General features: G+C 41.7%; 1 protein-coding gene across 14 annotated transcripts in view; it reads left to right on the top strand.

The window, feature by feature from the left end:
• The window catches only part of TCF4 (transcription factor 4), a 341,209-nt gene that overhangs the window by 143,070 nt on the left and 172,480 nt on the right, over positions 1–25,659 (top strand). The window contains exon 1 of one of the 14 annotated variants that reach the window (XM_084780521.1): positions 12,121–12,138. The exons of the other annotated variants lie outside the window; for them this stretch is intronic. The gene's annotated coding sequence lies outside the window, so the exon portion shown is untranslated. Of the gene's footprint in view, positions 1–12,120; positions 12,139–25,659 lie in introns of those variants that run through there. 14 annotated transcript variants of the gene reach the window in all.

Genomic DNA, 25,659 nt, shown 5'->3' with positions numbered 1-25,659 from the left:
TTAATAATCATTTATTTCACCATAGGCTTCTTTTCTAATCACAGAATCTTGATTGGTGAAGTTTTATTTGGAGGCATAGCACACTGTTAATAGTCTATGAATGCCAATAACTTATGGAAAGGTTCAACGGTGTATTCCTTGATTGGTGTTTAAGTCATTGTTTGTAAGCTTATTTGACTTGTATCACACACTGTTTAGTGTCGTTGCTCTGGGTGGAGGTAAATACTTCCACTGTCACCATTCAGTCTTCACTCATCAGTGTTTATTGGACAAGTTCTTTGTGTCAGGTGCACACCTTTACTCCATGCCCATGAAGTTACTCTGTTCTAGGAGGGATGGGGCATCACAAAGGAAAGCCAAGCAGTTGATATTGAAGTTCAGACTCATGGAGAGACATACAGACCAAGACCTGGAGCTACATCTAGGGTTAGAAGTAAGAGGAGAGTATGGCTATCTCTCTGAAAACACTGATAGATCCAGGATGTTAGGAGAAGTTAGGTAGACAGGAGAGTCAGCTCATGAGTGGCTGTGCCATTTGGGTTCAATATAGCCATCCATTCATCAAGTGCCTACCCTGAAATGGCACCGGGACACTTGCAGACAATACCTGCCTGCCCTCCCTTGGGCAGTTCGTTTTCAGCTACTAGAGATGAACACTGAACATGTAGCCAGTGGCTTCAAAGTAGTCCGGATGTGTTTGTATCCCAGAATGGGTACAGACACAGTATTTGCCATGATCTTGAGCAAACCAGTGGCTAGTAAAAATGATGTGATCATATTTAGTGTTGAATTGGAGACTGAACAAAGATTTCCTGATAACTCATATTTTTTAGGGACATTGCATTTTACCTATCTATGGTTTTTAGTCACTCACTGTTGTTTCACATATTGAGGGGCGGGTAAGTAACAAGAATAGCACGTTTGAGGGGAAAGTGTTAGAGTTTGGTTTAGGTTCATCAGATAAGGCCACCTTGGTGCCAGGTTTCTCTGTAATTTTAGATGAGGATATTTGACAATGATCAGTTTGGAGAGGTTGGCTTGTGTTCATAGTTTTTCAACAGATTGCTATAGAGGAATTCTTCTTTACAACATGTGGCCACTACCATTAAAAAGAAACATCCATTTTATTTATTGCCATGAAATAATAACATTCTACGTAGTAATTAAAACTAAGGCATTCACATATCACCTAATGCCGTTACTGCAAGTAAGCAAATTAATGAATATTTTTGAAGAAATTCACAGAGCAAAGGAGATACAAAATGCCACTGCACAGAAGTAAGATAGGTAAAATGACGTTGGGAGATGTGCTCAGATTCACTCTGTAGCTATTATATGTCTGTGAAGAAGTTTACGTGGATAATTGGATTTATTATGGGCACTGGTAGAGAAAATTATAGTAGGAAGAGGCTAAAAATCCAAAGATATTTTGGAACCACCAAGCCCATGTTTTGTTTTGTTTTGTTTTTAACATTATAAAATAGTGGTTCTCAACCTCAGATATTCTGCATATCAGATATTTACATTCTGATCCATAACAGTAGTGAAATCACAGTTATGAAGTAGCAACAAAAATAGTTTTATGCTTGTGGGGGTGACCACAACATGAAGAACTGTATTAAAGGGTGGCAGCACTAGGAAGCTTGAGAACCGCTGTCATAGAGTCTCCTAGAGTTGGCCATATTCAGCTTTGGTCCTTAGGCATTAGTTTTGGCACAGCAGCACCCACAGTTGGATATAACAAGAAAGATATTTTGTCTCTTGACAGTCTAGTCTCTATCACAAAAGGCATTTGTACAACAGTCCTGTCGAGGACCTAGTATTTTTATCTAGCACAATACGTGGAACAGCCATAAGTCCATGCTCTGTCTGATCTACAGCCCAACAGTGTGGCTCAACTTTATGCAGAAAATGGTTTGTATAATTTCCTATCTGCCAACAGTCACCACTGTTCTCTAGTTTTTAACATGTAACAGACACTGGGCCGATGTTTACATTGTCTGTAACCACCCTGTGCTCAAGCACCTATTACACACATTTGTCTCTAAGGAAAGCAGAAAGTGGCAAGGTTAAAGTCAGCTTGGTTAGTGATGCATGTGGGACTTAGGCTCAGTTCGTTGAGAATCCAAAGCCGACTCCATTCCCTGGACAACACAAGTAGATGTGACTAGAGAAAGGAATAACAGTAAATGAAAGGTATGGAATATTATATAGCAGAAATCAAGGTTTCAGGACAACTCTACTGGCTGTGTTTCTTTCTTATTTTTCTGTCTCTTTGTCCACTCTCCCCCATTTTATGTATTTCAGCCCAGTATGAAACCCCAGTAATAACACTTTTAAAAAACACTTCACCAGAGGAATGGCTAAAGGCCTCACGGTTCTAAAGAAAACATCGTGTCCGTTAGCCTTTAATGGGAGCAGATGCCATTGAAAGGCAAGAAGCCACGCAGCTTTGATACAAATGGATAATCTAGTAAAGTCTTGTGTTTGTGAACTATGGCATGGGCCTGGATGTAGGCTCCTCCACTGGCTTCAGGTGACGTTACTCTGAAGCAGTTTATGACCTGACCAATTGAAGCAATACAGTATGAGAACACATAGAAACAGTTTAAAACATCAGATGTAGGGTGGATGAGATTGTTTATCCTGCTTCCACACTCAGATAGGAACTTCCTTTGTGAGGGATGTAGAACCAAGGAGACCATACTCACAGGGCCTTGTATAGGACACAGAACCCAGCCCAAGGCTGGCCATCTAGTAGGTCTTCATCGGACCATAGTCTTCTCCGTTGCCCCTGCCACACATTTGGCTGATGAAGGGGATGAGTAAATGCAAATCTGCCTGATAACTTCAGAGGAGGTTGGTCAGCTTCAAAGGCTAAGGGTCTAGACTTGCAGGTGGGTTTTTCTGTTGATTTTTCCCAGCATTGACTTTCAGAGACTTTGTAGTTCTCAGTAATTTGCATCTATCGTTTCTCCAATTGCTGCATCTTCTGATGCACCCTCTTCACACCCTTCTCAATTTTTGTGGTCCTTCCACCTATGAATATTTTTTTAATCCCTGTTTACAACATAGGAAAACAGAAACCAAGGGAATGTTGGGCCTAGAATGAGCCGACTAATAAAACCTACTGTTGCACTTCTTCAGGACACATTGTTGAGGGGGCTGGATCCGGCTCCTCATTTTCATTTACTGCTGCTTCCCAATAGAACACCTTGAATGGACCAAGCCATCCATAAGAGGAAAGAATGTGTCAAGAAACTAAAGCAGGGCTTCAAGAATTTGAGAAAGATACTAGCTTTCCTAAATGTGTGCTGTTGATTTGATGTGGTTGACCTTGCAAAAGCTACATTTAAACACCAAAGCAACCCTGCATTCTTTCAAGCTCATCCTCTTAAATTACATCTTCCAGCTTAGTTTTAACATGTCCCAGGATCATTTCCTATGGCTCCTATCTTTCATCATCTATTTTTCTGCTCTATCCTCTTTCCTTTGCTTAAAAATACAGATAAATGGAGCTAAGGAGATGGCTCAGCAGGCAAGATCAATTGCTGTGCAAATTGAGGACCTAAGTTCTGGTATCCCAAAACTAATGAAAATGTTGGATGTAGCCACACATACCTCTAAGCCCATGTTGGCAGTGGGGATAGGAGGATCTTGGGGTGTGCTGTTTCCTGCCCAACTCTAGTTTCACTGGGCAACCTTGGCTTAAGAGAGTGACACAGAGTGTGATGGGAAACAACTTCCTGTGGTTTGCACACCCTTTCTTTGTACATGTTCACATAACACACACACACACACACACACACACACACACACACACACACACACACACACACACACACGAAAATGTCTCCTTTACCTTCTGGCAGTGATAAGATGGGATTTAACTGAAGATTTAGTGAGACAGTGTAAAAGCTGTGACCCACATGTTAGGCTTACAAGTAAGAGCCCAGGCTCTAGCAGCTTCCGGCAAGTTATGTAGGCTAGTAGGCTTCTTACACCGAATTTTTTCTAGCTGCCTTTTTTCTTTCTGGTAAAACCAGCATCTACCACCGTCCATTGTGCTACACAACAACCAGCTATTGTTACTAAGTTTCTCCTGGTTCATTAATGGTGTTGTTCCTTTACCTTTAAAAAAATGCATCCTGGAGGGAGTTTTGAATTTGGTTGTAAAGTCCAGCTCCTCCTCAGCTTCCTTGTTCTGCACCTGTGTATTCTTGGGTGGCCACTTCATCTGCAGGAGGCCATCTTCCCACAACTGAGAGCCACGTTAGTTGTTTGTGTTCTAGAACCTGCCTTCCCTGGTTTGCTAGGGAATTATGGTCTTTGCAAGTGGTTGGCATGTGGCTGAGAGCCAAAAGGCAAGCTGCTTCTCTTCTCATGCCTCCCCCTATATTTATGTCTCCACTATCCCAAATCAGGGTCATTTTGGCATGGCAAGTACTGAGAGATGTCCCTGCCTGAGCCAGTGTGCACAATTGGGCCTCTCTATAAATGACAGTGATGGGACAATATCATTCACTATACATTCTGAAAGAAAGAGATTTCACTGACCTCGGGAAGTATCAACCTCTAAGGTTGTAGATGTAGATAGACTACTGTTCTAATATTAATACTATGTGAGACATACACCATTAAGTATTCACATTCAACGTATACAGCAAAAGGGGCCCAGCAAAAAATAGAGACCCGTGCCATGACTATCTGCAAACGAGCACACCAGCCGGTTATAAAGTTTAGCCCTCATAGTGTACCAAAATGTGGTTCGGTTTGTGCCTTCTACAGGAAAGCCAGCTGCCCAAAGGGAAGATGAGGAGATGCTCATGTTCATGATACTGGTGCTGTTAAGTGGATGGGGCGGGGGGGGAGGAGGGCTCCAACCTGCAAGATTGAGCTGATGCGTGAGGTTGATATTTGACCTTGACGAACACTGATGCCTCACTTCTGTGGGTCTCATCAGGTTCTTGGCTTATGATTTACCCCATAAAAGTGAAAACTCATTACAACAGTTTGCAGCATTACAGCTTCTCATTGATATTGAATGTCTTGGTTTTGCCATTTTTGTTTAGATTTAATCTCCTTCCATTTATGTTAATTTTCTGTAATGTTTCCCCCATGTTAACATTTACTAAAACTTTGCTATATTTCTCCCCCTAAATAGACATGTCACTTACTCACCAGGTGTCTTGCCATAATGGAACAGAGGTGTAACATTTTCTTCTAGGTTATAAGGCTCAAAGTAAGAGAATAAAACACGTTTTTTGACACCAAACACTACATATCCTCTTAATTTGAGCCTTGTACTTGGAAATTATGGTATGTGATAAATGGAGGCCATTTTTATATGAACTTCACTATTTTTTTTTTTTTGAGATAGGGTTTCTCTTATATTCTTGGCTGTCCTGGAACTCACTCTGTAGACCAGGCTGGCCTCAAACTCACAGAGATCTCCCTGCCTCTGCCTTACAAGTGATAGGATTAAAGGCATGCGCTACCATTGCCTGGTAAGCCTCACTATTCATAAAAATAAAGAACAAGGCTGGGGTTGTAGCTCAGTGGTAGAGCACTTGCGTAGTAGGCATGGTGTTCTGAGTCCAGTTCTCCATACTGCAAACAATTAATTTAACAATGCAGGACTCCTGATGTTCTAAAGATTATCAGCACTTAAGAGCACTTGGCTAAGAGCAGAATAAAATGTCTGTATGAAGGAAGAAATAGGAACATTCTTTTTGACCATAAGGAAAAATAAGCCAGGCATGGTGGCACACTCCTATAATCCCAACACTCTGGGAAGCAGAAGCAAGCAGATCTCTGTGAGTTTGAGGCTAGCCTGGTCTACAAAATGAGTCCAGGACAGCTGAAGCTACACAAAGAAAGGAAGAAAGAAAGAAAGAAAGAAAGAAAGAAAGAAAGAAAGAAAGAGTTTAACATTTCTTGTTGACTTTGGTCTTCAACCTTCCTAATGCTGAGACCCTTTAATAATACAGTTTCTTATGCTGTGATGACCCCCCAACCATAAAAATTTTTGTTGCTGCTTCATAACTATAATTTGTGCTACTGTTATGAATTGTAATTTAAATATCTGTGTTTTCCAATGGTCTTAGGTTGCTCCTGTGAAAAGGTCATTTGACCTCACTGGGTTGCAACCCACAGGTTAAGAACCACTGACTTAAATAGTTCCTGTTTGTGAGAAGTTCGTGGTAGATTCATAAACTAGGAAGACTATACTCCTAATCTCTAGGATTGAGTCACCTTTTCCCTTCCCTGGCAGAATTTCCATTTTTCTGTGTGGTTTTCCTACATTGTTTATAATTGTAGCTACTTTTCCTTCCTCATACTAAATTATCAGTTTCCTGAAGACATATGTAATATAAAATACCACAGACATAATACCCATTAGCTGTTTAGTAGCTTGTCTTAGAAGTATATTTTTCTCCAAAATCTTTTGTGCACTCCTTCATTTGTTCATTCATTCCCCAAAGAGTCATTTATTTTTCAACTCCATCCCATGGCCAGGCAGTGTTTTCGTCTCTGTGAATGTGACAGTGAACAAAGACGTGGCGAGAGGTGAGAAAGAATAAATAAAAATTTCAGAGACCCTTCATTGTCTTTCCTTCATAAAACAGCTTTATAACATAGGTATCATTCCCTACGTTGTTTTATTGATGAATCATTGAGATACCAAGATGCGATTACGATGCCCAGGTCATGCATTCCTCGGTATTGGGTCTTCAGGTCGTGCATAGGCAGTTGGCCTCTCAAATATGTTCTCTCAGTTACTCCACTCCACTACAAAGTATTTGCCACGGGGTAAAGCATCATTATCACTACTGATAATATTAACAGTTGCTATTCCCATCACTCAGATGAGCAAACACTCAATACCTAATTATTGGCCAAACAAATGTTAGAAACCAAGCACTCCTCATATATGGCAAAGCCAGTACTTTGCCACATAGCACCATGTCTGTGCAAGGAGAGGAGTGCACAGTGAAAAAGGACAAGGGTGCACGAATGAGAGATGAATAGAGAGGGAATGGCATGTGAAAGAGAGGTAGGGAGGGATTCCGCTTGTTTGGCTTTTGGTTTTTGATGTAGTAATCTGAATTTTTCAATACTTCTCCACTCCTGTGTTCAAGAGAACCATCCTTAGAAGACTGAAAAAAAAAAAAAACGTTCAGGAGCTAGAAGACACTCATTAAAGGAAAACTTTTGATTTTGAGAACACATGTGAGGTAATGGGAAGAACCATGCTTAATTTGATGAAGAACATTCTGATTGACGTTTATATTATGAGGCTGTTGATTGGATCACACTGCTCAAACCTTTGTCTACAAGTAGCTAGGTCTTTGAAAGGTGTAAATATGTATATATCAAAGAGAGGGGGAGACACACACACACACACACACACACACACACACACACAGAGAGAGAGAGAGAGAGAGAGAGAGAGAGAGAGAGAGAGAGAGAGAGAGAGAGTAAGAGCACATATGTATTTCAATAAATACCTGTAAAGTTGGATTCATTTTGTTTAAATATTTTTTGGGGGGGATATGGAAACATTTTTTTTTCTGAGATTTTGTGCATGCATGTTCTGATACCAAGCACCATATTTAAGCATCACAAATACACACTGAGCAAGGGCCAGATGCACAAGGAATTTAAGCAGAGTTTTTCTAAATGGCAAATAATTAGAGGGGAACAGATGCCTATGGGCAGCAAAGGATGAAATGAGGTACCAGGAATTTTAAAAGGGAGATGGAAGTGCAGACATAGGATGTAGTTGGCTTCAAGGGTGTTTAAGCCTAGAGGGCGTTCTCGAGCGAGTTCTGCGTTGTTGTGGGGTTGACTTAAATTCCCTTCTCTCTTTACCTATATTCCCCAAAGAAATCCATCAGAGTAATCATGCCAAGTGGAGCAGATTTTCCTCCAAGCCTCTGTTTTGGATGAGTCTGCGGTTGCAGCCCTTTCTTCTCCCTCCCCAGGGTCTTGTCCTTTTGCAGAACTGCCAGGATATGACATTTCATAACAGTGTCACTCCTCATTTATTCATTATTTATACCCCATCTACCTCCAAAAGAGGTTTTTAGGTAGCCTTACCCGTCAAGGCTGTATACCAATGCCATGTTTTCTCTTCGTGTGCGTTTTAGGGCAGCGCAGTCCCTCCTTTAGGACCACTGTGCTGCTAGAGGGCTTCTGTCCATTTAAGAACCCTTCTGCATAGTCTTGGTGTGCGAAAGGAAACCAACCACCAAGAATAAAGAGGAGATGAGCGGGAAGCATTTCCCAGCCTCCTGTAGGGTGGTAGTTTAAGCAGCAGGGGCCCTGTGCAGAGCTCTTTTGCAGCCCAGCAAGGCTAAGCCGCTGCAACACCTGATCCTTATCCTTCAGGTTCAAGATTTACCTGTTGTGCTCATCGCAACAGAAGAAATGAACCCTCTGTAATTATGTGGGAAGGGGGAGGAGCTCGTGTTTTAGTCCCTTTGATCTTGAGCTACAATAGACCCTGCTTTTGGAAATTTAATTCGAAAGAATCCAATGTACACATCTGCTTTTTGTACCACAATTTCTATTGAGCTTGAGAATACAAATTTATTAATGCAAATGTGTAGGGTCTGTTCCTTGAGAGAGGAGGCAAAAACCATATATCCAAAACACAAGGTGAACCTTTCTACATGATTAAGGGTGCTTTTAATATATTTGAGCTCGCCCTCCCCCGCTCCTTGTTAACAAGGACTAAACATAAAAATTCAAAGATACCTTGGGGAGCAGAAACGTATTTTGAAGGACAGATTTACTAGTACAGAAATGGAAACAAACAAACAAAACAAAACAAAACAAAAACCCCTCAAACTTACAGACTTTTCTAAACAAGCAAACAAATAAACAAACACCCAAAAACGAAAACGAAAAACAATCTCCAAACAAGTGTGTCACCAGGCATTTTGAGAATAAGTTTGATTTGATGGTAGGGCCCATGCTAGGAGACAAAACTTCCATTTAGATGAATCCAATCTGCCTAGTGTTCTGTAAAATTGTCTTTGCTTGCAAATGGAATGGCCTGGAGATTTGAGGTAGGATGCTCTCTCACTAACTCAGCCCGTATATCCATCCTCCCGCAACCATCTCACGAAACTAAATAAATGCTTCTTAATCCTACAGTGGCTGCATCATACAGTAATATTTTTGTTAACTTTTACTTGTTTTCAGTGTAAAGTCAGTAAAGTCTAAAATGTCATGAGCATTTTGGGACATGAATTTGTTCAGCTGTTTTGTAGTCATGTAGCCTTTTTTTTTTTTTTTTTAAATAGGCTTTCTGGTTGCTTTTCTAGATTCTTTCTTTTCAATAAGTGGGCAAAAGAAACGATAAATTGTTGGCCAGTTAGAAGCATGTTCATTTCTTAAAGTAGGGAAGAATATCCACTTTCCATATTTGAACAAATGAAGCTGATTGCATATAATGTTCCTCAAAGATCTCAAAAAGTTTGCTATGCGTTATGTAGGCTAAGGAAGACATGCGTGTTAAAGCACTCATAGGATCCATGAAAGCAATGCTTGATTTAGGGGTGTAATATGATAAAGTGTTCCTGCTATTGTCCTGTGTAGCAGCTGGTCTTTGGTGGTGTATCTTCTTCCTGTTTTGTTTGTCTTCTTCTTCTTTGAGCTTTTATTTATTTCTTTACCTATTTTAAAGAGAAAAAAAAATAAGTGGTCTATCTGAATGGCAGGAACTTCAGCCATGAGTTGGGAATTCTGAGTTTAGAGCAGGAGGGAGGACCTCCTTTGAGCGTGTCTTGAACTTTGGCCAGTTTGTCATGCTCAGATGATGCTTGCAGATTCACAGCCTCATTTGTGTTCAAGGAATCCTGGGTGAGGTTGGGCTACTGGGTGCCAAAGGCCATGGCGCTTATTGAAGACACAGACTCTTAAGACAGATTTGGCTCCTAGACGCCTTTGGGTCACTGGGGTTTCATTTAACACATTTTGAGGGTCATGCAAAGTCTTTCTGAAGTTTCACTGTAGCAGCGACTTTGTGCCGGCCCATTCATCTTCCTCCCTCATAAGCCAGCAACTCACAGACAATGTCCATTTCCAATAGCAGGCACTTGGGGTGCCACAAACAAGCAGTCACCCTTTAAAATTAATGCGCTTAATGATGGTCGGAGAAGCTTTCAGAGGGAGGGGCCATGAGCATGGCAGAAGGAAGGAGACTGGACTCCTTATAAGTGACAATGATGTGAGCCCCTGTCCTAGCCCATCCGCCCCACCCTCAGTCACCACCCCGTCCATCCTGTCTCTTCGCTGAGCCACCACAGATAGAAAGACAGGGTGATTATGAAGACGTCAGTTGGAGCGTAGGCAGGCGAGAGGGGCACAGCGCCCCAGATGAGGTCCGGGGGGAGCTGAGGAGGGTCACTCATGGACGACCGTGTGTGTGTGTCTGACAGACTGTGAAATGGTGCGTTGTTGCACGGCTGCGCTGCACCTGGGCCCTTCATCTGTGATTGATTGGTTTGGTCATGTGTAATGGTCCCATCTGCTCTGTGTTGTTTTTCTTTTTTTACTTATAAACACCGTTCCCAGCGGCTGAGAGACGATGAGCTATGTTTTGTCATCTTCACTTACACTTTAGCTCAAAAAAAAAAAAAAAAAAAAGTGGTCAAGTAGGTAAGCTTTAAAGTCGGCCCGAGTAGCGTGGGAGCAGAGCGTGCTTGTCCCTCAGCTTGGTTTGTGTTTGCATGAGTATGAGAGTGGGTGTACATGCGCATGTGTGCATGCGTGCACTGTGTTGCGCACGCATGTGTGCATCGAGTTTTAATGCCGCTTGTTAAAATCTGAAGAGTTCATGAACCACTGAAGACCAAAAATATTGCATAAGTGATTTTTCACGAATCTGTGTATTGTGACTCTGCTGGAGTAAGAAATAGGTCTTTCTGTCTTTCTTTCTTCCTTTTTTTTTTTTTTTTTTGTAACGGAGCCAATACTTAATTAAAACCGCTGACATCATGGTGTTATAATTAAGCATGGCATTAATTAAGCTGGAATAACGACTTTTTTTTTATTAAGAACTGCTTCTATTGTATAAGACCGTTATCAGCTAAAAAATAAATAATTTTAAAGCAAAAATTAGCTCCCTTTAACCTAGCCATTTTCAACTTCCCCAAAGTCCAGCCTCAGGACTGTAGTCAGCAACTCTCTCTCTCTCTCTCTCTCTCTCTCTCTCTCTCTCTCTCTCTCTCCCTGTCCTCATTCCCCCCCCTCTCTCTCTCTCTCTCTCTGTGTGTGTGTGTGTGTGTGTGTGTGTGTGTGTGTAGTGAGTGTGTTTGGTGATGTTTGGGATGGGGGAGAGTGGAAGTGAAATTTGTTTTTTTTCACCCAAAAATGCTGATCGGCTCCTGGCATTCTGATGGCTAATTATGCATCGGAGAGCTTCGACAGCTGCATTCATCATCATAAAATGTAATAATTAATGACATTCCAACAAAGAAAAATATGCAAATGAGGACTCATTAGCATTTTCATATTCAGCTTTGATAATGCTTTTGCTGACAAGGTTGTAATTAATGAAAATTCATGTCGCAGTCAGGAGATTGGATCGGTTTCATTCCGCTCACAATTCCCAAATGCTTGCATTATGGAAAATCGGCGGCTCTGCCAACTTTTCAGGGAAGAAAAAAACACACACACACTAAAAGCACCAGATGCAAATTAATGGTAGGGAGTCTTTTTAACTCTTTAAGCCACCCCCCTAAATTTCCATCCGAGGAAACATGTTAAGTGTGGTAGCCTAAGAGCTAGTTCATTATGAATATTATTTTTTTAATGGTAGCAATGAAAGTGCTTTAATTTGTGACCCAAGTATGAGAATTTCTAACAAACTTTTTTCTTAATATTAAAAAAAAAGGCTCATGTAATCCCTCTACCTTTTCTTTTCTTTCCTTTTCCCTTTCAAGACTATTTAAATTTACATAGTAAAACATGTCAGGACAGCCAAGCCCGGCATGTTGTGCTCTGTCCTCGAGTTGGCAAACTGACACCACAACACTTTATTCCTCCACATGATTTTGGCGACTCTGCCTCACATATTAGATCTGGTGCCTCCCTCTGCCTGCCGCCTAGAAGCCCAGAAGAAAAGCAAGTACCCCGTTTCTCTTTAGGGGAGGGAGGCTTTTGTTTGGTTTTGTTGTTTGTTTAGATGATATTTGTTTTTCACTAAGTGTGTGGTATTTGTTTTTCACTAAGTGTGTTTTACTTTATAACCCGTTCGTTCCCTTTGTGGTTCAGTGGAAGGTTTGGAGAATGTGCCCATGTTCCTCTCTCTTTCTCAAGGCTTCCTGTTATCTCGTATTTCAAATGTCATTGTGGAGACACGTTGCACCAGAGTGGATACCCCAATTCTCCCGAACCGAGATACTGACCGACTACACAGTGTTCTCACCGTAAAACCTTCGAAATGTGGAACCTTCTATTGGCAAATAGCCATTTGGTGTCAGCCATGCCTGCCATGGCGCCTGGACTTAAACAGAAAGTTCCTATGTGGCCCTCAAGGCTGGAGAGTTATACTTAGAAACTCTGATATTATTTTCTATTTTCTCTTCATGCTAAAAACCTGATTATTAGTAAAGCAGATCTTTGGGCTCTCTCTCTCTCTCTCTCTCTCTCTCTCTCTCTCTCTCTCTCTCTCTCTCTCTCTGTGTGTGTGTGTGTGTGTGTGTGTGTGTGTGTGTGTGTGTTTTAGGCTTGAATAAGGACTAAGAGGAGGGGATGAAAATGCTCTTTATAAATTGTAAAATTTATAAGCATTTTCAATTTGAAATACTACCACTCCCAGGAGTTGCTAAAACACTCAGTTGTAATTTCCAGACTTGCTGCTAGCCCAGTGTAAATAAGTAATATTAAGAAGTTCTTGTGAGGGTGATAGAAACTTTGATATGTTGCCTTTTTTTTTCCTTAGTAAAATAGGACATCTCATCAGTTACTTAAAAGGTTTACAATTATTCCTTTTTTTCCCCCTTCTCCACACTTGAGAGAGAGGAGGTTTTTATTCCTTATTAATTTCACAGTGACAAGGATCATAATTTTACTTCGTGCTGCTTTGTTCAAGCTCTGGTCTTGTCACACTTCATACATGAATGCGTGTGCGCACATGTGCATATCTGCCTATGTTTGGCAATTTTCATGGCTCTGCCCCCGTTTTCTTTAAAATCTGTTGTGTTAAAATAGGAGGCAGAGCAAGGTTTCCATCCCCTCCCCCGTTTAGTTCCTTTCTTTTTTTCGGCAGGCAAACTGCCCATCCAGATGGCAGAATCTCACCTGTAAGCAACCTGAAACCGAGAGGTTAACGCTGACACCTTATAGAGCTTTTACAGTCTCTTCTTGCTGGGTCCAAGCTAAGCACAGAGCAACTGCTGATGATAACCCCCACTCCCCCGCCCCCAGTTAAAAACACTCCATGCTGTGATTGGTCCATTCTCCCACAAACCCAAATCTGTATTCGGGGCACAATTTAAAAAAAAATGTGGCCTCGGGCACATTGCTGTCATTGTCCAGAGTACATCTGATACAATCTTTGACCACTTCTAATATATGCAAACAAGGAAGTGATGGTAGAAGCAACAGAGCGAGTAGGGGCCAGTAGGTTCGTGGCTGAGAAGCAGATCTGTTCAATTCCACAAGCCCGGGCCCTTCTGCTGCTCCTGGGTAGCTTCGCTGGTGGCTTTCTCCGCCCACCAAATTCACAAGTGTGTCCCAACCCCTGCCTTCCTAAGCCCCACCCAGCGTGGGTCCAGCAACCATAACCTGGATTTTTGCTTTCTGTTCTCAGTGGGGCTAAAGTCTGGTGGCTCTGGGAAGTGAGGGGAGTGAGAGAGATACTGCAGTTGGGTTGATCACCTGTTCTTAAGGACTTTTCCCCTGGTCTCCCAAACAAGTTCTGAGAATGTTTTTCTAGAGGTAGCTGGAAGGCAGGCGCATGATGCTTACTGGAGATTGGGTCCACCGGTGACAACTATAGATTATAAATGTGCTGAAATTACAGGCTGTTCTCAGTGTGCCACCCTCTTAAGTTTTTGTTTTTGTTTTTCCTCTAGAAAACTTTGTTTTCAAGAATAGTTGTTATTCACAGAGCAAGAGGTGGCCTGCAAGGCTACTCATCTGCTGGGCTCCTTTGGGAGAACACTGTGTCAAGTCCTCTCCTTCTAGGCTACCTGTGCAGACTTGGGACCCCAGGCATTGCTTATGTGTGGCTGTTTTCGTTTCCCCCCCTCTGGTTCGGGTTAATTTCTGTGGGTGTTTTTCTTCTGGAAGGGATTGGATTTCCACTGTCCAGAAGCAGGCTGCATTTACTGGAGTTACTGAACCCTGGAATAGAAAGCCTGTGGGTGGGGGATCAGCTTTACCTAGCTTGGAAGCCGTTGCCTCATACCGAGAGCATTTGAGCCCCAGAACGAACAGAGGATGTTAAAGCAATTGTTCACCCAGACACGGGGAGATTTTGTTTCAGGTATTGCCACAACAGCAGCGTTTGTTTGTGGGCAGAGAAGCCAGCAGCATGGCTGCCTGCATCCCCATCCAGCTGCCTCCTGTTTCCCCTGCAAAGTTTCCCATGGCTCAGGGTCTGGGCTGTGATTTCAGGGAGTGAGGTAGATACAGTTAGGAGAAAATTTGCCTGTCGAAGCAGCCTAAATATTTGGGGAAAAAAATGTTTGCTTGAGGGGGAAAAAAAAGAAGGAATCCATTTAGGATTAGGAAATAACTCCTTAAACATTATTAAAATATTTGGGATTTCTTGAGGTCTGTTATTCCTGAGCACTGCCTAACCTGAATTTTGGGGGCTCAAATGAGTCTAAAATTTTTTACAAATCTTATATGATGATAAATGTTTTTGCTTCATGATGTAGATTTGAATCCCATGTCTACATATGAAAAAAAATGAAAATGCCCTAAAAGACACAAATATATTTAAAGCAGTACTGGTTATTAAGGAATGTATCAAACAAAAGATAGAAGGCTATGTGAAGTGACAGGACTTAGCTCATTCTTTCCCTGTGTTTTCTTCTGTTTCCCTATGAATCCCATCCACATTCCCATGTTAGGATGCTCCTCCTGTGAACACCCAGAAGGCTTTTTCTTTTTTTAAAGGTATTCATTTGAATGTTAGGTTGTTTTTTCTTGGTAAAGATATAAATTGAGTGTGGGCATTTGAATAAGAAGAGTTTTAGTTGCTTCTCACCTATGGTTTGGGAACTGGGTAAAAAGCATCATTTTAAGGCCAGGTTTTTGAGTCTGTCAGCAGTGGAGTGGCTGAACGCTGACAATAGGTGTACTGAGAAGCCCCTTGGATCAAGTGTTGTTTTACCATCTGGACATTTTAATTAGTAATAAAAATGTGGGTTTAGATGCACAGAAAAAGGGGCTGTACTGCACCACGGCCTGGTGCCCTACAGTGCTGCTGAGTCCTGCACGGCTGCATCTTACAAACAAGTGTGAACCATGTAACTGTTGGGACTGTGTTCATTCCTGTCAGCTTGAGATCCAGGATTCATTTTCTCATTGAACAGAAATATGCCAAAAATGACTATTTTTTTTTATTAAATAATAAATAACAGTATATAATAGAAATAATATTTTCATTCTTAAGTAATACATATACTTTATTAATGGTCAAACTTTCCCTGGTAATATATGGTATGATCTGGGCAAATACAATTCAGGCGTTAGAAAAAAGCTTGTGCCAGGGAAGGTGAATGCTTGCATGCGTGTGTGCTTGTGCATATGTGTGCGTGTGCATGTGTATGTGTGTGCTTTGGCTTTTCTATTTTATTCTTGTGTGATGTGATGTAACTCAGTCAACCACCTAGAAATGCCTTTATGCCTCACACGTAGAATGAAAATACTAAATAGTTCTGATACATCTCTATTAATAACATAATGAAGGTCATAAGAGCACATTTATGAAGGTGATCAATATTACATAGAGTTGTAACAATTGATGGTTGTTATAAAGTACAGATTACCAACTCATTACCCACTTACTTGCTTCCATAATTCAATAAATTGTCTTGTGATAATAAGAGAAATGCAGATACCTGACTGCACTGAGTTACTATCAAATGCTAACTTTCAGGCCACCAAAGGAAAGTATCCAAAAATTTCAACAGAAAGCACGGATCCATTTTTCTAAAGTGTCTATTTCTTAGGAGCAATGTTATTCTTAATTAAGGCAGAAGCGGGTGCATTTGAGTGAAATAGTGACCCTCTGGAGAGATGGAGAGTGAACGTAGTTTAGGGAAATGAGTCTTAGCATCTTCTCTTGTGTGTGTGTGTGTGTGTGTGTGTGTGTGTGTGTGCACGCGTGTGTATGTGCGTGCGCTTCCCTTAATCATTGTGAATTTCATGTTTGCAAACCACTGTGAATACCTTAAACAGTAATCATTACTGTTGAGAACCAACCCATTATCTCTCACAGACACACACACACACACACACACACTTATGTACACACACATGCGCATGTGCACATGCACCATATATTTTCCTTAAGAATGTATCATCTTCAGAAAGTGAGAGCGCAGATAAAATTACCTTGGGGGTCACGTGAGTTTGTGTACTTTCCTAAAAAGCTTTTCCTGCTTTTACTACGGAACCATTTTTCCCTTGACAATTCCTTGGGAAAAAAAGGAATTTTTTTGTTTTTTGTTGAATTTTGTTGTTTTCTTTATATGAAAGAATGGGGAAACAGCGTGCCATAGTACAGTAGCTGTCTCATTTATTTTATTTCATCTTCATCAGCTTTAACTCAATGCTAACTTTGAGGACAGCATTAATATTAGATCATATTGCCCCTAACAACGAACATGCTCTTAATATAGAGGCTTCACAGCTTTTGTGGCCAGTGGCTCAGAGTGCTTTCAGACTTGTCCAAGGGACCTAGTGTTTGTGGTAGCCATGCTGTTTGGTGACATTTCAGTGAAGTAAGCCCCAGGAGAAATGGAAGCCTGCCCGGTGTGACTGTGGAGCTTGTAAGGTTATCGCTTAGAGTAGTCAATTTTAGTTTACTAGTAGATTAGTAGTTTAGATTCTGCCCAGCGTAGTGCTCGCAGCTCTAAAATATATTACCGTCTCATTGTATCAGTTATTGGTTTCCTAGGCCATACAGATAAAATAATTGCAACAGATTAGACGGAAGCATGGAAACTGGGTGGGTTTGGTGCTCTACCAGATTTATTTACATGTTCCAACCTGGTGACCAGTTTCATTTAAATTTTCTGGTGAACAGCTAGAGTCTACTTGTTATTTGTCTTGAAACTAGGTTTCTCTGAAGCCCACCTGCCCCAACTTTTTGAATCCCATCCCTAGACTGCCGGTTATCTTTTTTCAAAGAAACTCCTTTCCAAAGGAACTCAAATGAAAATTTGGGGGGCAGTATTTACAATTTGGGGGGGAAAAAGTAATTCAAACTAAAGTGTGTAGCCAAACTCCTTAATTGTGATGCATTTGCCCAGCTCCCCTCTTCCATCGCCGGGCCTGCTCTGGTGCCATATGGCCTACCATGGAACATTTAACTTGTCAGATATAATAGATTGCCCTGGAAGCAGATTTTTGCTTTGAGCACTCAGCTCCTTTCTTGCATTTCACTCTCAGCTCCAGGCTGCAGGATGAAGGATTGTGGTGGAAAATGCAAAGAAGAGACACACAGTTGATTCCCCCGAAGAGAGTGACCCTGTATGCCACAGAATTTTACCCATGTAAAGAGGCATTATCCCCGTCACTGGCCTTGGCGGGCTGCATGTCAGAATCATTTAAATTTGCCTGGACTTAACAGATTGTGCAAACAGTTCGGAATTGAGTGCTTAGGAATAACAAAACCTCGTCATTTTAACTTATGCAGAAATGGAGTATCCACATCAGCTAAAGGGTGCATATCATTTGCCATGACCTATGTGTCACCCAAACCACCTGGCTTGGAGATATTGTGGACTCAGTTCATCTCTCAAGTCTGTATAGAGACTTGATTAAAAAAAAAAAAGAAAAGAAAAGAAAAGAAAAATCACCTGATGGATATGTCTCATGGCTTCATTGGTTTTGTTAAGGTTAAGGCTGAAATGGCTGTTGAGGTGGACAGACAAATGGCAGTGAGTTATCCACCCTTGCTTCTAGTCTGAGGCTTACTTGGCAAGCATCTGTTTATTGTAGTCTATTTGAAATCGGGAGCTACTCTGCCTGTGGGCTATGTTTTAATCTTTTTAATCTACAAAGAAAAATGATGAAAGATTTTAATTTTTTTTTTTTTAAATTGGGTACTTTTGTGTACCCTCCCGCCCATTTTTAGTTTGTTCTATTGTTTTAGAGATCTCAAGCTTGGAATGAGCTGGGAGAAGTGTGTGGTCTTTCCAGGTTTTTGGAAGACTCCCGTAAATAAAGAATGCCTGTCAGGAGACACACGCACACATATATATCTGTGAGCACCTTTTCTGGCGTAACTTTTTTGTAACCCCAAATGCAAGTAAAATGTACAGGTTTGAAGCAGGCAATTTGGCACTAACCACTGGAGCACAAAGCATGGGAAACAATAAGGAGTGTGTGAGTTTAGGCAGGAAACACTGCGTACTGGTTGGCTGTGAAGCCGCAAAGATGAATGGATTTGTACGGAGCATATGCATACATACACACTAAAAAGAGATGCTATTTCAAAGAGTAACTTAATATACTTCACACACAAAAAAAATGTTACGTGCTAGAAATTTAGCATTTACTTTTACTTCTGAAAAATACATGTATTGTGGAGAATTCCTAATATGGGCCGCACAGGCCTGTTAAAAACCACAGTAGCCTTGGAAAGGTAACACAAGCTTGCTTGTATGCAAAGAAATGACCTCTTTTTAAGAACCAGCTTTCCACAAAGCAGCCAAGAAGTCCTTGTTAAAGTTGCTGTTAAATAGTAATGTACTTGTGTTTTTTAGCAATCCTAAATCCAGATTAGTTTTGTGACCAGCTTGCTCCCCCTCCTTCAAATTTGGTCAGGTTTTCATGCTTTAAATAGGGATGGGGAGTGCCTCCCTAGCCTGAGGCTGTTGTCTTGGGGCATGTGCGCCCTCTGCTGGCCACTCAGGTTGGAACGGACTGGAATGTAGGGTTCTTAATTTCTTTCACTTTCAAGGTAATGGCGGGGGTGGGGGTTGGCGGTTGGGGTGGAAGGTGTTGTGTTTCCTTTTGATTTCATCTTTGGACATTAATCAAATATTTTCTGTGACTGTCAAGTCACTTAAGACTAAGTGTGGTCACAGTGAACCGTGAGTAACCGGAGTTACTGATAGCTCCGAGGGCATGTACAGTGTGTAACGTGCTTGGCCATGCTGCGCTTGGCCTGCCCGTCCGGCGTGCATTCTATTTTGTCTCAGTTGGGATTAGAACTTCTCGGGTGATGAACCCTGGAAGTCGGGCTGTGTTCACGTAGCGGTGGGTAACCGTAGAAGACGGCTTCCTGCTGGGGTGTGTGGTTCTCTCTCCTTCCCGTGACGCGTCCGGCCTACATTTTGAGTTTCCTTAGAAATCTGAATGAGCCATGCTCACCTGTAGCCCGTGAGGGTGTTAGTCTGAGTGGAATCAGTTTTGTTTTGCCTGCCTTTTCCTATTGTTTTAAGGAGTGTGGGGGTTGTTCATGATTCCAGGCCACATTAAGAAGCTGTTCAGGGCAGTTAAGAAGACAGGATGCCACCTCTCTGCCACTGCGTGGAGGGACAGTACCCCGGGTAGATAGTATCCTGCTCGGTGGTAGAGAGCAAGATTTTGTGTAGAGAACAGGCTCTTAAGAAAGCCATGGCCTCTGCTGGCCCAGCTCCGCTACACTTTCTGTAATAATTACATTAGTGTAAATAAATGACTTCTGTATAGCTCTGAGACTATGTGACTGGATCAATTCAGTGACTGTGGTTGAAGAAACTACAGAGCTTTGGAGTTCTTTGGGTTTACATTGCAAATTTCTCTCATTTGTAAGCAAAGTCCATCCCAGATTCCCAAAGCAGCCCTCCAAACATGGAACCATCAAAGGGCTTAGACCCCGAAGAGACAACATATCTTGCCACTTTTTCTTGGTTGTCTGTCTTCCTGGGTTTGGGTTCTAGTGGCTTTAACATTAGTTTTCAATAAATCATATAAGTATCATTTTTTAAAAATTTATTTTGATGTATTTAACATTGTCAAATAATTGGAGCCTAACATGTAGTATTTATTCATGGAGTGGCAAGTGTCCCCGCTTCTGTCACCATTGTCATCAATGAAGTTTCCCTAGATGTTCTTGCTTTGGGGCCTTATTCTTGTGACACACCTGCCTGAAATGTAGTGTGTCGCATTTACCGTCTTGAGAATGACGCCCCTCACGGACCCTCTAGCTTCTGGCTCATGGCATGTGCAAGGGTAATACAAAATGCTTCCCTGTGTCATGATTCAGTCTTATCCCATAAACATTCAGGCGATAATTTTTGCAGGTCCTAGATGTGAAGACTGCCCTCTGTAAACACCAGCAAGTTTTGTTTGCTGTGTGCCTTGGGTGAAAGAAAGTCTTTCTTCTGGCTACTCCCCTACTTTCTATTTCATTTCCCAGAACACCCATCTCTCTCCTCTGTTCTCTTCCACCCTATGCTCTTGACTCTACCTCTTGGCCAAATCTTTCTGTAAACAGGGCATTTCTGTTAAATATCACAGTGCAGGATCGGTGCCTGGTGTCCTTGCATCTTGAGCCTCAGGTTCAATTACCAGTAGCTAGTGTCATGTGGTAGCTGGCCCTGTCTACCTGACGGTGTAGCTATTTTGCTTCATTCTTTTGGTCTTGAAAAACCTATACCACAGGGTGTTTCTCTTCCTTAATTTCAACCTTTCTGTTCTTACTCTGTTCCATAGTTAACCTGGAATACATTTTGAATTCAGATTATTTTTCCTCAGTTCCTCAGAAAAATATAGATTACTTGTGTTCCAATACTAAACGAGAGGCAATCATTTCAGACATTACAGATAGACATATCTGCATATAGATGTATATATCATCTATATGTGTTGGGCATATTTTCATTATCTAAGTCGGGAATTAAACTTTAAAGGAGATAAAGCATACAAATGTAGAGATGTGGCTGCATGTGTGTCATACATGTAGTGTGTATGTGTGCACTGTTCAGTTTCTGCTTGCACATAAATATTTACTATACTTTAAAATTTCCCAACACGTATTTCTCTTAATTTTGTGTGGCCTTGAGTATCATTTTAAAATGATATTTGTTTATGGAGAGATAATTACGTACTCTCTCTCTTTTGAGGCATAGTCTCTTAGTTTGGTCTATGCTTACTCAAACTTGCTATCCTCCTGCCTCGGTCTTCTAAGTGCTAGGCTGACTGGTGTGCACTGCCAGTCACACTCACATATTCTTGTTAGTTATAAACTCAACTTGAAATTGAGGCCACCACTTATATATGCAGTGCTCAAATGTGCATTTTTCTGCATACAACTAAACCCATATGTAGGTGTACTCTAGAGTTTGTTTAATACTAAAGTTTCTCTACTGTGTTCTCCTTCAGTTAATTCCGAGTTTTGGCATTTTAGTTTTGAAGTTCACTGTTACTATTACTGTTAGGCCTCTTTGTTTACTGAACATCAAGTAACTTACCTGGGAAAGTGATTTGTATGGTGAGCGGCAACAACCAATTATCTTAAAATTTGCTGATAAATTCTCTAAAAAGTTCTTTAAAAACTCTGGCAACAAAATCCAGTTTATATGATGCTTCTTTACATGTGGGCAGAAATGCCACGTACCTTCCCTGATGAGAGAAAAGGATCTAAATGCTCACCTTTAAAGTGAGTGTGGAAGAGAGGCCCTGAGTTTCGGGAAGCAGGGTGCTTTAAATCCTGACGTGTCTCAGTCAGTGTCTGGAGTTCCCTCTATATCTAAATGTGACCCTGCTCTAGGGTCAGGACTGGAGAAGGGTGATTTGGGAGCGTCAGGCCAGGATCTGATAGCAAGCACCAACCTTCACAAAATCCAGGGCTCCTGAGATTGTGCGCACTATTACTCATTGGAGGAATTAACTTAACTTTGCAACCACTGCCCTTCAGGAATGAGTTGAGCGAAGTTAAAGACCCTGCAGAATTAGAGACTCTAACCTTGAGGTGTGGTTGTCTGAAAGGCTATGGATGCCAGCTTACTTTCCTGTGAAATGTGACCCAAAGAGGGGTCATATTTTGTTATTTATCACTCTGCCAAGTTTGTTTGGTGCCTATCTGCAATAATCTGCAGAGTTGTGTGTACCTGTTACATCGGTTGCCATAACTAGTGAAAATAAAATGCAGGGCCAATGAAGTGCTGCACTTGCCTGAAGACCTGAGTTCAGCTCCTCGGCGCCCAGACGGCCAGCCATGCCAGGACTCATAAGTAACCTCAGCACAGCGGGCAGAGTCACAGAGAGCCTGCTGCTGTGCTCGGCAAGCCTAGGTGAGACAGCAAGTTCCTGGCACAGTGAGAAACCCATCTCAAAAAATATGATGCAAAAGAGAATGCGGACCACATTCCAATGTCAGCCTGGGGTCTCTACTCAAGCATACACCGGCAAGTGCATCTGAATATACAAGTGTACCTGGACCCCACAGTGCGCGTGCGCACACACCTCACATGCACATTTGCTGAGAGAGAGAGGGAGGTGAGGGAGGAGACGCGAGGAAATTCTGAACCTTACTTTACTTGCCCCAGGAATTGTCTTTAAGAAGGGGCTTTCCTCTTGGTCATTGCTTTTCCTCACACGCATCTGATATCTTTTCTTCTACATAAGAATGAAACAAAAATATTTTTAATTCCTCTTGCTTTTGGTATCTGTATTATTAGATAATGCTTTCCCAATTAAAACTTTTTAAAAACGTATTTTAGGTGTTTGGGTATTTTGCCTACATATATGCCTGTGTATCATGTGTGTGCCTAGTGCTCACAGAGGCCATTTGGAGCCCATGGAACTGAAGTACCAGCTGCCATGTGGGTGCTGGGAATCAAACTGGGTCCTCTGGAAAAAGCCGCAAGTGCTCTTAACTGCTGAGCCATCTCTGTAGCTCTCGACCTTTCTCCATTTTTACTTTTATTATTTTTTTAATACGTATTTTATTTTATGTGTGCTGATGTTTTGTCTGTCTGCACCCCACTTGCCTAATGGTTCCCTAGAGACCAGAAGAGGGTGTTAGCGCCCCAGAACCTGTAGTCACAGATGGTTGTGAGCCAATGTGTGGTTGCTACAAATTAAATTCAGGTCCTCTGGAGGAACAGACAGTAGTTTTAGCCAGTATAGGACATTTCTCTAGTACCTTCTCTCCATTTTTATACAGAAGTTACTTCCTAAAATTTTTTTAAAAAAGATGAAATGCACATTGTTTGTTACAAGAACTTACAAATCCCAGTTGCTGTAGTTTCCCCATTCTTTGGAGAGTCAAATTACAATAAAGCATAGACTAGGGCAGGCAGCAGCATGGCGACACGATGCACATAAAAGCACTGGAAAGTTACTCATTAGAAGCAAGTTGAAGGCTTCTGGGGTTGCCCTTCATCCTTCGGGGTCTCTAGGGGACCCTTGTACAAATTGCTGATTCAGGGAATCATTCCGTGGTGGTTCAAGTGGTACTTTAGTGGCCTTAAGGAGTCATTTGCCACCCCTCCCCAAACAGCTACGCTATCCCCTGATTATGCTGATTAACTGCACACTTGGTGGAATTAGCGTTACTTTCAACGAAACGTTTTCCTGCATTTGGAAAATAACACATGGAACTCATGTGAGCATTCACTTGCTTAACACATAGGTCTCGATGCAAGACAATGAATAGAGGATTGGCTTACCTGTTGCTGTCCAGGGCCCAGCGAAATAACTCACAGCACTGTTTTTTTCTGCAGTGAGAAGTTTATATATATATATATATATATAACAGAGGATGTTCATTTGAACTGTGGTTTTATCGAACAGCCCCACCCTTCCCCCACCCATTTTTAAATGACCACGGACCTGAGAACTCCTGGGGACTTGGTTGTGGAGGTGTAGAGACAACATCATCTAGAGTCGTCCTGAGAGAGGTGGCATGCTGAAGATTCTAGAATGGCTTTGGTGTTGGCCCCGGGGGCTCCCGATCTCACCTCATCTGCTCAGCTACCTGCTTAGCTTCAGCGGTTCTCTGGCTTCACTTCCCTGACTGCAGTCTGTATGAAAAGATGGCCTCGGATCTATTTAATGAATTTCCGCAGTGCCTTGTGTTAAGTGATTTAAGGTAACTGACTTTCCATAGTGCTCAGTATAGCACTTTGCCACAATAAGTTCTTTAAGGAGAGTGGACTATAGATCCTGAACCAGAGGCGGTTCCCAAAGTGAAGATGAGCTTGGGTCGAGCGGCAAACATTATATGTTTTTTGGGTTTTATTGCACATGGCTCTGAAGACAGTGCCTTGCCTGGGGGAGAAGAGGTGGTTTAGTGATGAGAGGTTGCTCAGACTTACTGTTTCTGAAAGCATCTAACAGAGAGACATAGACAGACAGACCATTGCTGAATACCTTTGCTTGTGCCTTAAGGACATGTTCTGAGAAAAATGGCTAGCTCATAATCCCCACTTCTCACCGTTCTGTAGGACACACATCTAGTCACGTTTCTCCTGTGGTCCTTTCTGCCCTCAGTATAGGAAGGAGGGATGAAAGGATTCCCTCTGTGTCGGGTGACTGTGTCAGAAGTGGGATGTGATTCTTTCAGCATGGCATTTTAAGTGTTTATGGGAGAAGATTGTGCCGTCCTGGTATAGAGACACCTATATTCTACAGGAGAACCGAGCTTTCGTCTCTGAGATTTTGGATATCTGATTGATAATGTCACCTTCTGTTTTTATAATACCCATTCTTTTACCTATGTATGGGGGTCAGGGATAATTACAGTTGATCAGCTAGTTAAAGCAGAGGCAGTGTACTGAGTTCCATGAGGTATAGGAGGCCTACAGACTTGTCACCAAATGAACAGGTTCAAATAGCCTTATGATAATTTAGTTAAGTAAGATAAAAAATTTAGAAAGAAGTTTCTACCAACTGTTTGGTAGAAAACTACAGGCATGTCTGATTCACCTTACATCCTTTTAGTGTATTTTTCATCCTTGTAATTCTTAAAATTTGTCAGGACTTGTATTATTATACAAAACAAAGATGGAAGCAGGAGTGTATGTTCCAACCAGTTTTCTAAGCACCGTATTAAGTGAACTAAGCCGCTGCAGTGTAAGGCTTCTGAGTCTCTTGACACATTTCCTGTACCCTTTCTGTTAACTTCTCCTTTGACTTCTGCTGCCCATGGTGGGTTGCTTTTCCATAGAAGGTTCCTAATGTGATGCTGAGTGACCCTATGTCATGACTGTGTCTTTCCTCTCATTCTTCTCTCTGCATTTTAATATACAGTTCTTCTCTCCATGTAGAGAATGCGGATCAATGCTGTCTCCTGCCATATTTTTGTTAATTACTTGCTTTGCGTTAACATAGAGACGGGGCAGTTAATTGTGAGACATCACAGGTTCTTGAGTATATCATTTGTATAGCCATAAAGTATCTAGAGACCTTTTAGGAATAAAACACCATGTAAATGTAAATTATCACTGCCTATAAGACACTTTCATT

The sequence above is a fragment of the Acomys minous genome (genome assembly GCF_964271855.1).
Source record: "Acomys minous genome assembly, chromosome: 4".
Lineage (NCBI taxonomy): Eukaryota > Metazoa > Chordata > Mammalia > Rodentia > Muridae > Acomys > Acomys minous.
This window is presented reverse-complemented; position numbering and strand designations above follow the sequence as displayed.